A 13,954-nucleotide genomic window follows, 5' to 3' on the forward strand; every position below is an offset into this window, starting at 1 on the left:
TGAGAGCTAGCTTTCTAGAATGGAAAAGCTCAAAGAGAAGAAAGCTAGCTTTATCAATATCAGTATCAATATCAATACTTTGTACATAATCTTTGTATTTCTTGTACCAACCATCTGTAACTGATATTATCATTGCCACTGGCAGGGCCAGCACATCAAGGAGTCAAGATGTGGGGTCTGGGTGAAAAAGGTACAGATGAAAATCTTTAACATAGACCATCTGAGATCTTTGCCTACCTCATAAAACTGTTTCAGCATTAAATTTTACATAAGAAATATTTTAGCAATGTCTTGATATATAGTTACTCTAAAATAATAGAGGATGTTATTGTTGGTATGGTTGTGGCTTTTATCTTTATCAAATAAAACCCAGTCCTAAATTTAAAGAGGTTCCAATTGAAATAGAGAACATTAACATGGAATGCAAGCAAATGAGAACCAGAAAAAAAAATATCATGAATAAAATTTCATTGTAGGATTTGACTACATTATTGATTGTTTTTATCATTATGAAATATGAACACCTGCTCTTTCGTGAATGTCAACTCTGGGCTGAACTGTGTTAGGCGCTTTACATACACAATCTCATTTAACCTCACTTAATCACTCTAAGGTAGGTATTACTATAATCGTCGTTGTAAATATGAGGAAATTGAGCTTAAATGAAGTTCAGTATTTTTCTCAAAGTCCCCCGGATGGTGGTGATGCTGAAGCTAGGACAGCAGGTATTGATCTCAAGCAGGTAGCAGGGTGTAAGGACTTCCCTCCTTCTGCCCCACTGGACCCTGCAGTACACCATCTAAATTTGTTTGGGCATATTTACACCATCTCTCTACTGTTATGTGTTTGCAAGAAATGATGGAGGTGGAGTGGCAGCTCATGTGATGGAAAGCGTAGAGAAAACTCAGTTCCACGTTTAGCCCCATGGATGTGGACCACCACTAGGGGTCAGGCTAATATTCAGGCATATTTCAGTATTGTTTGGCATAACCATAATGCACAAAACACAAAGCAGCACCTTAATTTGCTCCCCAATATCCAAATGTAAAACAGAACAGCTCTTTGGAAAAGTATTTGGTAGTTTCTTAGAAATTTCGACATAAACTTAACACATAACACATTCTTTTTATTGCTGAATTGTATAATATATCCATTCATAAGTTGATAAGACGAAAAGCTCCAAAAAAATTAGAGATAAGAGCAGGCCAAGGGTGAGATAAGACTTTGACTCACGCTGTTTCCTTCCTAAAACATTCACCCCTACCCATATCCTGCTGTAGCAACCTCCTCCATCCCTTCTAACTACTTGTAAAAGATTTTGTCTCTGCTTCATGTCTCTTCATCCTCATATCATATTCAACCCTCAACCCACTGCAATCTGGCTTCAGCCCACATTATTCTACTGAAACTATTCTTGCCAACTTTGTTATGACCTCCTTTTTGTTACATGTAGTAGGTGTATTCCAGCCTTTATCTTTACTTCCTGTCTCAACACTTCTGGCCCTGTCGATGATTCCTTCTCTTATACTGATTCTCTTTCCATGTAATTAGTGATATTTTATACTTTTAATTTTCCTTCCACACCTATGGTTACTTCTTCACCAGCCTTCTTTCCGGGTTCCTCCTCCTCTGTCCATCTTTTATGTGCTGATACTACTTAGGCTCCTATGCAAGATCCACTTTTCCTTTTACTTGAAAGTGGGGTCAGAGGATCATCTGCATCAAAATCATGGAGCTCTATTTGTCAAGCGTGTAGATTTGTGAGCTACATCCTATAACTACTCAGTAAGACTCTGGAGTTGGTGCCCAGGATTCTGAATTTTATCACACCTCCTGGGTAATTCATCTGACCCCAAAGTTTGAGAATCTCTTCAACATCTTCCTTGGGTAATATCATCCATTCCTAAATGCTCAATTACCATCCACCTGATAAAAGTTCTAAACTTTATATCTCTAGGTCACATCTCATTCCTGAGCTTCAAAATCCACAGGCCCAAATTTCTGCTAGCCATTTCATTTAGAGTCCTACAGAAACATAAAACTTTCTATGCCCCCAAATGATCTCACTACCTTCACTTGCAAACTTCTGTGTTTTCTATCTTTGGAAGTGGAACCAGCCACCACTGCTGCAGATTCCAGAAATCTAATTAGCTTCCCTGACCTCATATTCTCACCCTCCTCTACTTCCAAACAGCTGTGAAGCTCTCTCAATTTAATCTTCTAAAAAATGATGATTCCAGCTACTTCTCTCCATCAACACTTAGTGCTATTCTAGTTGAGGCCAGCATCATGTATCATCTGGAACCACTGTAGCAGATTCCAAAAGAGTCCCTCAGCCTCTAGACTTAGGCTCTCACCTAACCGTGATCTTTTCTTTACACTGAAATGACTTTTCTAAAATGTGAACCTGACCAGGCAGCTTCCTTATTTAAAACCTTACTACAGAATCCCAATGCTCTTAGAAGGATGTTCATGCTTCCATGGTACAACCTCAGCTTACTGCCTCAGTCTTATTTATTATCCCCAGTCCCTGTTTTATCTTTTAAGAATTCTAACTTTTAGTTAAATTTAACTTCTCTTCGAAGAACACCACATCCTCTTTTGTCTCCATACTTTCACATATTATGCTCACTGTGACTGAAAGATTCTTCTCCATCTCTTTGCTTGGCTGAATTCTACTAATACTTCAGGTATCACCTTCCATATCACTTTCTCTGGGAACTCTCTCTGACCAGCCCCCCCACCAAATTCAAATAAGAGGATCCTGCAGTGTGTGATTATAATACGCTGTACCAACCCCATCATAGCACTTATTATCGTGCATTTTAAGCTTCAGTTTACTTAACCTTTCCTGCACTAGACTATAAGTCTAATGGAGGCTGGAACCACGTGACCACAGCTTGGAATGTGCCACTATATATCTACTGAATGATTCAACAGGTGAATGACTTTTTAAAAAATAACCACAATCTAAAAAAAAGTGTTACAATCTTATATTTTCAGCTTTCATATAATCGAATTAAAATCAAGACTGGGAAATTACATTCTAGATCTTTAAATGATAATATGAACATTATTTTAATATAATATTTGAAGTTTTAAGAATATATAAGTATAAATTTATTAATATTTTAGGGAAAAGTATTAGACAGTGTTCACAATTCATAATTTCAGAGCCACCTCAGAATGAGCCATAATAAATTATATAAAATTCTTTTCACATATTTGGATATAAGAAATACCACTATAAGTTTTAAGCTATTTAATATTGTATTCCTATTTAATAGTACCACAAATTGAATAAAGTTCTTATTTAAATAGACATGAAAAAGAGTCTTGTTCAAGGTCTTTTATCCCTGTTTATTCACTTTCTCTGAATGAATGGAATTTGAAAAGCTATAATATACATTCCCTTATTTGAAAACATATTTTCCTCCTCTAAAACTCATTTTTTTACTCTGTAGATTTCAGGATGACCTCTTCACTGGCAATTTCAAGGTACTTCACTTACTTTTGCATGTGGGCTTTTTAAATAGAACCTGACCGCTTTGAACTTTTGTATTTGAAATCCAGAAAGCAAATTCTCCTAGGGTTCCACATTAGGATTCTTCAGCTAGAAGCTAAGACTGGATGTGCATAAAATCAAATATTCAAGCCCTAGAAGTCTGTTCTCATGCCTCCTCACTCAGTGGCCATTCCATAGCAAACTCAGCTCTGGACAGCTCCCTCAGAAATTCACCAAGGTGGGGGAATTCATCATAGATCCAATTCAAGGTGTTGTCACATTGCCACCTCATGACAAATCAGAGCTATGCAACTTCAGAGGACATTGGTATATCCACTGGGATACAGAAATTGATAACAGAGCTGGAAGGTTAATTTTTGCCTTCATATAAATGCTAAACAATTTTTAAAAATGCAAATAATGGAGTTTGGAAGACTGGTTCCTTCACTTACTAGTTGTGTGACCCTAAAGCAAGTAAGATAATGTTTTTTAATGAGCATATATCAAATTAAAAATAAAGTGTGGCTTAAGTATACCACAAATGACATCACACGGGTCCGAAATTGAGTTCTTTTCAAGGGCTGGTTTGTGAATTACATAAGAATATGAGATATAACTCAATATGCTAGCATACTCCCTGGTACTGTACACCATTCTGGTTAGCACCAATGGCTCCCAATGACAGGACACCGCACTGCCTGGAAGAAAGTGTCATGATATCAAACAATAGGGCAGAACTCCACCAAGTAATACTGAATACTTTTATTAAGGAAACAGAAAAAGAAAATAAAATATGAAATAGTGGCAGTTTCTTTGCACAAAAGCTGAGTAAAACTTGTTACCCTCAGGGTAGAAAAGTTTCTTGAATTGGGAAATCATACCCTGAGCTGAGAGTTTGGAACATTTGTTCACAAACCTATTAACTTTTCTTTAGCTTCACATTAAACATCGCAACTAGTTTATTCCCATCTGGGCCAGTAGGCCAAATTCTACCCTGAATTTTTCATTCCTATGTTCCCTGTGGCTGTTTTTACTGATCTGCACGCTCTTTCTCAACAAAAAGTGGCTTTACTCCTCCCTTTCTAATTTTCAGAAACATCTTTGTCATCCTTATGACCTTTCAGTGAGGGACATTCAGCATAAAGGGGAAAAAATATGTAAAAGCATCTTTGTGATGGTTGGCAGAAGATGTAAGAGCTGATATCTATGCCCTTGGGTGATTATGTACCCACTGGGGCTCCAGGTTTCTCATCTGCTCATCTGTGAAATCAGGAGAGTGATCATAAATACTATTATAAGTTTTTGTTTCTCTAACAAAGTAACTTTCATATACATTATCTCATTTGATCCTTATAACATCCTTATATCCCTATGAGGCAGATAACACACCCAGCAACATTTCATAATGGTATTATACAAATCCGCAGAGGTGAATATGAATCACTGCGCCAGTCAAAAACTCTCATTTAAGGCTGGAGGGAAGATTACTTGTTAACATGCAACAAATATTTCCTGAGCACCTACTGTGTGTTTACCACTGTATCTACACAATAAGGATGGAGTAATGAACAAGTTAGAACACACCCCTGTCCTTAGCAAGCTTACATACGAGAGTGGAGAAAGACTATAAAGTAGGAAACCAGATAATAAACTAGATGATTTAGAGAGGGACATAGCACCGTGAAGATAATAAAGCAATATACAACTTGGAATGGATTTGAGGCAAATTGTGCCAGAAGCAGATTTTCTTTAAGTGGCTAAAACAAAGTTTAAAAAGCAAGTAACAATAAAAGAAAATGTTTCCGGTACAGGACCAGCAGTACAAAAAAATAGTGTACGAGTACCTGGATAAAACACCCGTTTTGCAATAGTGCAACTTTTAAGTACATATTGTTGACTGTCCACAGTCCATGCAGAGTTACAACTCCACACTTCAACAACAACATGCTGACAGTTCCTAAAGAAAACTACTTAAAAAAAAAGGCATAACCCAGATGTTCCCTCATTTGACCAACTCCATCTAAGTTTAGATGTGCAGAAGGGCTTATTAGATATATCCAGAGTAAGCCACATGCAGCATGTTACTTGATCAATTTTTCTAAAATAAGGTTTCAGGACAATGACAGTAAGATAAGGGAAGAAAACATGGAGGAATGAAGTCCTAATTACTATACACGCATATTTTTTGACAATAGGGGGAAACCTTTTACAGATAAGTTACAAACAAAGAAAAGTCAAATAAACGATTTTGTACAAGAAATTTAACACGTTCTGTACAATGTGTTCACTTTGCTGTCATCTGTACAAACTCTTCTTAGTTTACTTGGCCATCACCGTCAATATCTGCTTCCCTGACATTTCATCAACCTCTTCATCTGCTAACTTCTCTCCAAGGTTTGTCATCACATGGCGGAGCTCTGCTGCACTAATATAGCCATTACCATCCTCATCAAACACAAGGAATGCTTCTCTAAGTTCTTCTTCACTGTCTGTGTCCTTCATTTTTCTTGCCATCATTGTTAGAAATTCCGGGAAGTCAATTGTGCCGTTACCATCAGCATCCGCCTCACTAATCATGTCCTGTAACTGCTTCTGTGGGATTCTGCCCAACAGACCTCATTACAGTTCCCAACTCCTTTGTTGTTATAGTTCCATCACCATCCTTGTCAAATAGTGAGAAAGCTTCTTTGAATTCTGCAATCTGCTCTTCAGTCAGCTGGTCAGCCATGCTGCAAGCGCTACCGGTCTCCGGGACTCGACTACTCAAGCACTCAGCTCGCTTGCTCCACTCGGACTAATTCTGTTCTGCTACTTTAATAGACTTATTTTATGCCTAACAGAAACTCAATACATGGTTGATGAGTAAATCTCCAATCAGAATTCATCCCTCCGTTACCTCTATGCCTAAGGAACAGAGTCTGAATCTGTTGTAACAATACTCCCTGTGTGGAAGTCTGGAAAGAAAGTAGAAAGATTTTTGACAAGGACAAAGAAACAGATTTGAGAGATTCCAGAGAAAGAAGCAAGGACCACGATGATGAGGGGGAGGTGAAATTTTGGGGGGATTCTGGGTGGGTGCAATGAGGAAGGAGGAAAGTTCCAGAATGATGGCCAGGTTTGGCGTGAATAAATGGCTAAACTATCAGTTCTCCCAAAAGAGGGTTACCTGATTTATAATGTTTGACACATCCCTTATCACACAAAAGTGCTCGATTGCTTGAATTGTTTTGAATAGTATGTTTTCATTAGTGCTAATAATGAAAACATAATTAAAAGCATGTTTGTAGTGAGAGGCAATAAGTTCATTTTTGCACATGACAAATTTAAAGTGCTTATGGGACCACTAGGCAAAGAGGTCCCATTGCTTGCTGGATATATACGAATGGAGCAGATGGGAAATAGGGTCTAGATTTGTAGATGTGATACTGATGAGGTTATTGAAAGCAACACAGTATAAAGAGAATACGTAACCTGAGAAGAGAAGGAGTCAGACATTGGAATATCAACATTTAGTGAAGCGATAGGTAACTATGATGAGAGAGGGGTGGAATAGCCAAAGGTGTAGGAGAAAGACCAGGGCAAACTAGTTTCACAGAATTCAAGGTGGAAAAAAAATCATGTAGAAGAGAGTACTCAACTGTGCATTTCACTGGATATAAATTTTATATCAATTTAAAAAACCACTTACCCTCAGACATCCTTTACTAATTTGTTTTGGCCTAGATTGTTTTGCTTCTAAAGATTCACTGCCTCTGTTGGTATGTTGAAACAGCAGCCTCCAGTGGTTATGGTCATGGAGAACTACGATTTATGGACTAGGTATGGTTTTTTCACATAGTACATGCTCAACAAAGTGAGTTGAACTAAATTAATTGTTCTTCAGTCACAAAGAAACAAATGCTTTGCGTGACGCTCTCTTAGGGCAAAGAACATTGGCTTAAAGTGAAGATCCTGGGATTATGCTGGTAAAACAGTCAAGACTGTTTGCTTGAAATACTGATCCACGGTCCAATCGTTGTTTGCTGGCTGCTGTGGCAATCTGAAGCTCACAAGATCAGCATCTTTGCTCTCCCTTCCCCTCAATTTTTGGTTGTTATGGGAGGGACAGCAAGCCAATAGTTATGCTTAGCTCTGAGTATATGATCAATTATTTCTTTCTTCATAGTATGCTTTCTTAAAAAGCCAAAAAGTGCATTTTTACCCTAACAAGCCTTTTAAAAGTTGCTCATAGTGTGCCACTGACAACAATAGTCCTAAATTTCAATTTCTACTCCACCTCTCAGACTTGCTTTATCTTTTTTAGATCTTTTCTTCTCATCTGACGAGAACATGTTTTTCCAGACCTCAAGAATCTTGAGAACTCCACTGAGTCCACAACACCAGGCACTGGGGTCTTGCAGAGGCGCACAGTTACTAAACAGTTGCTGACCCTTCCTTATAGCTCTCTATCACTTTCTTGTTTCCACTCGTCCGACTTCGGAGCTCTCTTGAAAGCCCATCTCCCTTAAGCTACATTCCACCCAACATTTTTCAATGGCTCCCTGCTTCCTTAATCTCTACTTCCCATCTATTCCCCTGGTAAAATTTAGCTTCTCTAAATTCTTCACTTATGTTTTGCATTGACATGCCTTATGTCCAGTCATTTCAGTGAAAGGAAATATCCTAAAAGGGAAGGATTCACCAAGAAGAATGAGGACCATTGATGGATTATACTTTTGCGTGTGTCTTTGAAATTCCAAATTCATCTTCATTTTCAGCACGTGGTTATATCATATGATGAAGTGAAATATCAATATGTTAAAAAATATAATTTTGCATTTGTGACGAAATCTAATTTATTAAAGCTATATTTCTATACACACACACACACACACACACACACACACACACACAAATGGCTATGTTCACAGTTCCCTAAATCTACCATATTTTAGAAATGTAAACATTTTTATATTGGTAGCTACATTACCCCACTGTTTTACTTATTTTACTTAAAAAAAAAAAGAAAATATTTGCCTTCTTGTTAAAGGAAAGCTATGTAAGGAAAAAAACGTTACTTTAAAACTATAAAAAGATATATCAGAAGAAAAAGAAGTATGAGAGGCATCTAGGAATTTCAGAGTTCTCTCATGGGCATGGTGAAGTGAACACTACAATCAAGTTAGAGTTCTACCACATACTATTCCTATGTTTCTGGAAAAGTCATGGAGTCTATATTCATGATCCATAGGGACGCTGTCAGAACCAACAAGATAACCTACCTAAAATTGCTGTGTGCTCTTATGTTCTCCCAGAATTGTAGTGAATGGGAATTATTTGGATTGTGTGGACACAAGTATATAAAGCAAGCTCCAGAAGAATTCTGTTTTCTTTGTTTTTCTGATCAGGTTCGATACTATGATCAGATGCATTATATAACCTCTAAATGCTCTTGTCCACTGTAGAATATAACTAAGTACTTCTATTCAAAACCAAGTCATGTTACCCATCTGACTATAATAACTCACACACTGGGTTGGCCAAAAGTTCCTTCGGGTTTTTCCGTGGATGTTACAAAAAACCCAAAGGAACTTTCTGGCCAACCCAATATTTTGAATTGAAAAATCTTTGGATTAGAATGCCTACGTGCCAATAACTCTAGCCATTGGTGTTGACATATAAAATGAAGGTAAATGCAGCATCTTTCTTACACATTTCACTACTGCTTAGCAAATGGCCCACAAAAGGAGTATAATACATATACTAAATTTGATGGCATAAATCAACGGATAAATGAATGACCGAATGAATGACATACAGAAGCTACGGCACGTTGAGGCAATGAATGCACTGAGTGACTGACGGGAGTCATGGGGTTGTGAGGTTGCTGGGAAGTCCACCTCACACTTCACATCTGGCAAACCATCACTCATTTTTGAAGCCCCAACAATGAAAAAAATCTTCCAGCTACACAGCTTCTGAACCTCAGGCAGGACTGCTCACTCAGAACTATGTCTATCCCTCCTTAAGATCACCTGCCATGCTGCACGACAACTGGCACTGGCATTTGGCCTGTTAGACCACAGACCCCCTGGAGGAGGAGCTGTGCATTTCTGAACACACAGAGCCTGGGACCGTGCCTGACACACACAGGAGGTCTTAACAAGAAAGTAAAGAGTTAGTTGAATAAAAGAGGACTTTACATTTCACTTGAACTCCTTACTGAATAAAGACAATGATTTACTCTTCAGGGGAAAAAAAAGAAAACGAAAAACCCATCAATTAAGTAATAAGCTCAGTAGAGTTGGGAAGGAAAAAGAGTAAAACAGGCAGTCATAGCAGAGCTGAAAAGCAGACTCGACCATCTATTCTCCTTCTGCACTTAAAACATTTGAGAATGCCATTCTCAGAAAATTACTATAAACGTTCTCATTTATATAATAGGAGAAGCCAGTGCGTGTTTTCCTTCTGTAATTACGGTTATCCAAGAAATCCCATTCAGTGCACTCCCCCCACCCCTTTCCTTCCCAAAACCACAAAGATTCTCAATTACCATTTAGTAGGTTTCCTTGTATATGGGCACTAGACGATGAGAAAGTAAGTTCTACCCCTTCCTCCTTCGAGCATAAATAAAATGAGGGCAGGGGTTTCTCATTTACTTTGTTCTCTGCTCCTTCCTCAGCACTTCGAACTGTACCTGGCACAGAGCAGATACTCAATAACTAACTGTTGCTTGAATGACTGACTACATATTTGATAATAAAGTCATAAATCCTCTCAGCTGAAAAATCTTTGTTTTCCATTCTTAGTACTTGCTTTTTTTTTGGCATGATATCTAAATGTAACCAAAGAAAACTAATAGAAAAAAATTTTAAAGATACCTATAAATTTTTTATACATATTCTTCATTCATTCTCTTTACTCCAATTTAAATCTGAAAATTCATATTAAGCAGCCAGAAGCGTCCTAACTAAACTCAAGAAAATGGAGGCAATGTCTTCAGATTTAATGATTTTAAAATCAGTGTGTGAGTTGACTAAATTTGTTTATAGCATTTTTTGTTGAGCAGGAAGTTTTAAGCATATTTCTTAATGCTTTCATTGTGCAACTTAACTTTTTTCCACTGTAAACATATAAAAATGTAAATATGCAGTGAATCCATAGATGATCTGAGTCCTCTTAGTTCACTCTGCCTTCCCACAGGTGTGTATTCCTCTAGCACTAATCTTTGAATTATATTCAAAGCAATCCTGATCAATATAGAAGTCCTGAACTTAACTACTTCGTTACTGCAGAGTTTACAGAGGTGAATTCTGGGTGAAATTTCTAAATCATGCCTTGTTACCACTGGAGATATTAAGCATAGGGCAATTTACCCTGTGTCGCCATACATTTCACAAAGCTGCTAAGTTAAACACATTGCAAAAATAACTGCAAGGGCAATTTTAAAATTTCTAAACATTTAGAATATTTCAAATAGACTAAAACTTACCTAGGGGAAAAAGTAATGTATATTCATATATTCACCACACCACAGATTCAGTTTGCCAAATTTGCCTCAAAACTTTTGTTTTTAATGGACTAGGTCTTCACAGATATAGAGATATAGCTAAAGCTTTCTGTGAACTGCTGCTCAATCTCCCACATCCTCCCCCACCAGCCCTTTCCCAGGCACTCCCTCGAATGACTTTGGTGATTATCATTACTGTCCATATTATTCTTTTACAAAATATTTCTCCCTAAACAATATTTGCAATATTTTCCCTGTTACTTTAAACTTTATATAAACCGTATTTACAATATGCTCAACATAGAATAACACCCGATAAATGCTGTTAGTCTTTTTGTCTTTTTGCCATGGCATATGCTTTTTTTTTTGTCTCTTGACACTGCATTTGAGGTTTACTATGTTGAGACATGTAATTATGATTAATTCCCTTTAGCTGTGTCACTGGGCTCTAATCAAACCACTCCTGTCTGAAAGCATCTTTTTCTTTCTTTCGCCCAGCAGCTCCTGGGATCCAGCCACCAGCTCAGGAATGCCTCTCTCCCAAGACTACTTCCTTTGACCTTGGTTTTTTAAAACACTTTGTTGGTATAGAGTGATTTTTTCTTGTAATTTAAACAGGCCTAGCATTACTGTTTCCATTTAATGGACATGAGATAATTTAGAGGTTTTAAAGTGATTTTATGTATAGACCATGTAAACTGAATAAATAAATACATGAAAAAACAAGTAAAAGAAAGACCTTGTAATAAACATTATGTACTGTATTTAATGTTTTAATGCAAATGATTCCATAATTAAGTCTGTATATGTTTCCCTGCTCACATACTAGGGAGTTTTTCTAAAATCACAGCTAGTAACAGAACTGCTAGGTTAAAAATGGGTACAATTTTACTTACTAGATACTACACAATTGTTCTGCAAATTAGGCTTATCAAGCTATGCAAAAGACAACAGGGTCTAAAAATGTCCCTTTCTAAACACCCTTACCAACATTTGGTATTGTAAGAATTTAAAATATTTTACCGATTTCCTAGATCTCCTTGTTTCTCATATATTTCACCAATTTCTAGTGAAGTTGAACATCTTATCAATTCTTTATCCATCAGTCCAGTATGGTCCCTTCTAGAAATTGCCTGCTTCGATCCTCATTTGTCCATTTTCCTATTAGTTACTGTCCTGCTAATTTATAGAAATTCTTTATAAATATGAAATATTGATCCTACATTGTTTACATGTATTGCAAACATCTACTCCCAGTTTGTGACTTGGCTGTTTATAGTGATTTTTATTGAACAGGATATTTTTATGTGGATCAATGTGTCAACTCTTTTATTCAAGGTTTGAATTTTATATTTCATTAAACAACCTCATTCTTATTTTAAGTTTATAAGAAATCATCTTACATTTTATTTTTAAAATTTTAATATTTTATTTACATAATTAGGTATTTAACCTAAATGCAACAGATTTTTTTTATATTTGAATGGTATAGATTTTCTTTTCTATATGGATAACATAGTACTTCCAGGTTAGTTATTTACCAGTCCATTTTTTTCTTCAGTGATCTGTAATGTCATCTCTATTATGTATCACGTTTACATTCACATGCAGGCAACAGCATTCTTTCCCTGGTTTAAAAAATCTAGATCAAGAGGACAGTAAGTTGTTTTAGTCAGCTCAGCCTGCCATAACAAAATGCCACAGGCCAGGTGTCTTAAACAACAGACATTTATTTCTCACAGTTCTGAAGGCTGGGAAGTCCAAGATCAAAGTGCCAGCAGATTCAGTGTCTGGTGAGAGCTGATTCCTGGCTACAGAGGGCCTCCTTCCAGCTTGTGCGTACATAGCCTTTCCTCCATGTGTGCTTGTGGGGAGGGAGTTGACTCTCCTGTCTCTTCTTCTTATGAGGACACGAATCTCATCATGAGGGCATCACCCTAAACCTAACTACATCCCAAAGGCCCTCCAACCATCACACTGGGGGTTAGGGTTTCAATATATGCATTTCGAGGGAGCACACAAAACACTGAGTCCGTAACATAGGTGCTCAATAAGTGCTCTTTGATGCATCAAAAAGTAATTTAGGGCTTCCCTGGTGGCTCAGTGGTTGAGAGTCCGCCTGCTGATGCAGGGGACACGGGTTCGTGCCCTGGTCCGGGAAGATCCCACATGCCGCGGAGCGGCTGGGCCCGTGAGCCGTGGTCGCTGAGCTTGCGCATCCGGAGCCTGTGCTCCACAACGGGAGAGGCCACAACAGTGAGAGGCCCTAGTACCGCAAAAAAAAAAAAAAAGTAATTTAAACTGATTCTCTGCAGCAGCCTATTACTGAAACATCTTTTAAATCATCTTTCCCCTCTATGAATACAGAGCTAACCCTAGCTATAGAGGAGCCACATCATTTGGGTATTTAGCTTATAATATTCTAATTGTACACATCTAGGGAGATAAAGAGAGAAGGAGAGAAACAAGAATTTAAGTAGCCTGAGTGAGTCTGCCTGCCCTTCCATGCACTAAATATAACCAGGGGGGTAGTGAACAGGGAGACACAAATTAACTGTGCCTACAAGGTATGTCGGTCCCTGGAACCTCTCTCAGAGTAATCAGCTTGCAGTGTGTGCAGTGTGGTTCTAGTTTGAAGATATGCATTTTTCATATACGTATTTTACTTCATAGAATTGTACACAAATCTACTTACGCTGCACTTTATGTCAAACTTAACGGATTTCTAAAGGCATTTTTTTACTATACATGGTTTCTGCCCTAAGTGCTGACTAAACCCTAATTGCTGAGGCAGACACTACTCCACCGTAATCAGTGTGTCAACAGAACATCAAAATACTCTTCTTCTTTAAACAAGAGGTCAGATAAAAAGAGAAGTTTCTAGTCTTCACTCACAGGTGAACCAAGAGGTGCAGGGATAAGAGTGATTTCTGAGGTAAAGCCAGCATGAAATAGAAAAC

General features: G+C 37.6%; 2 pseudogenes across 4 annotated transcripts in view; both read right to left on the bottom strand.

Annotated features, from left to right (window-relative positions):
- LOC149744045 (UDP-N-acetylglucosamine--peptide N-acetylglucosaminyltransferase 110 kDa subunit pseudogene) overlaps window positions 1–13,954 on the bottom strand; it is a 148,633-nt pseudogene that overhangs the window by 102,226 nt on the left and 32,453 nt on the right. The gene's annotated exons all lie outside the window — the stretch shown is intronic.
- Window positions 914–6,828, bottom strand: LOC149744047 (calmodulin pseudogene; annotated as a pseudogene).

This window comes from Delphinapterus leucas, unplaced genomic scaffold (genome assembly GCF_059928025.1).
Source record: "Delphinapterus leucas isolate spDelLeu-1000000601 "Yukka" unplaced genomic scaffold, BTC_Dleu_Yukka2 spDelLeu_asBTCV2_sq25, whole genome shotgun sequence".
NCBI lineage: Eukaryota > Metazoa > Chordata > Mammalia > Artiodactyla > Monodontidae > Delphinapterus > Delphinapterus leucas.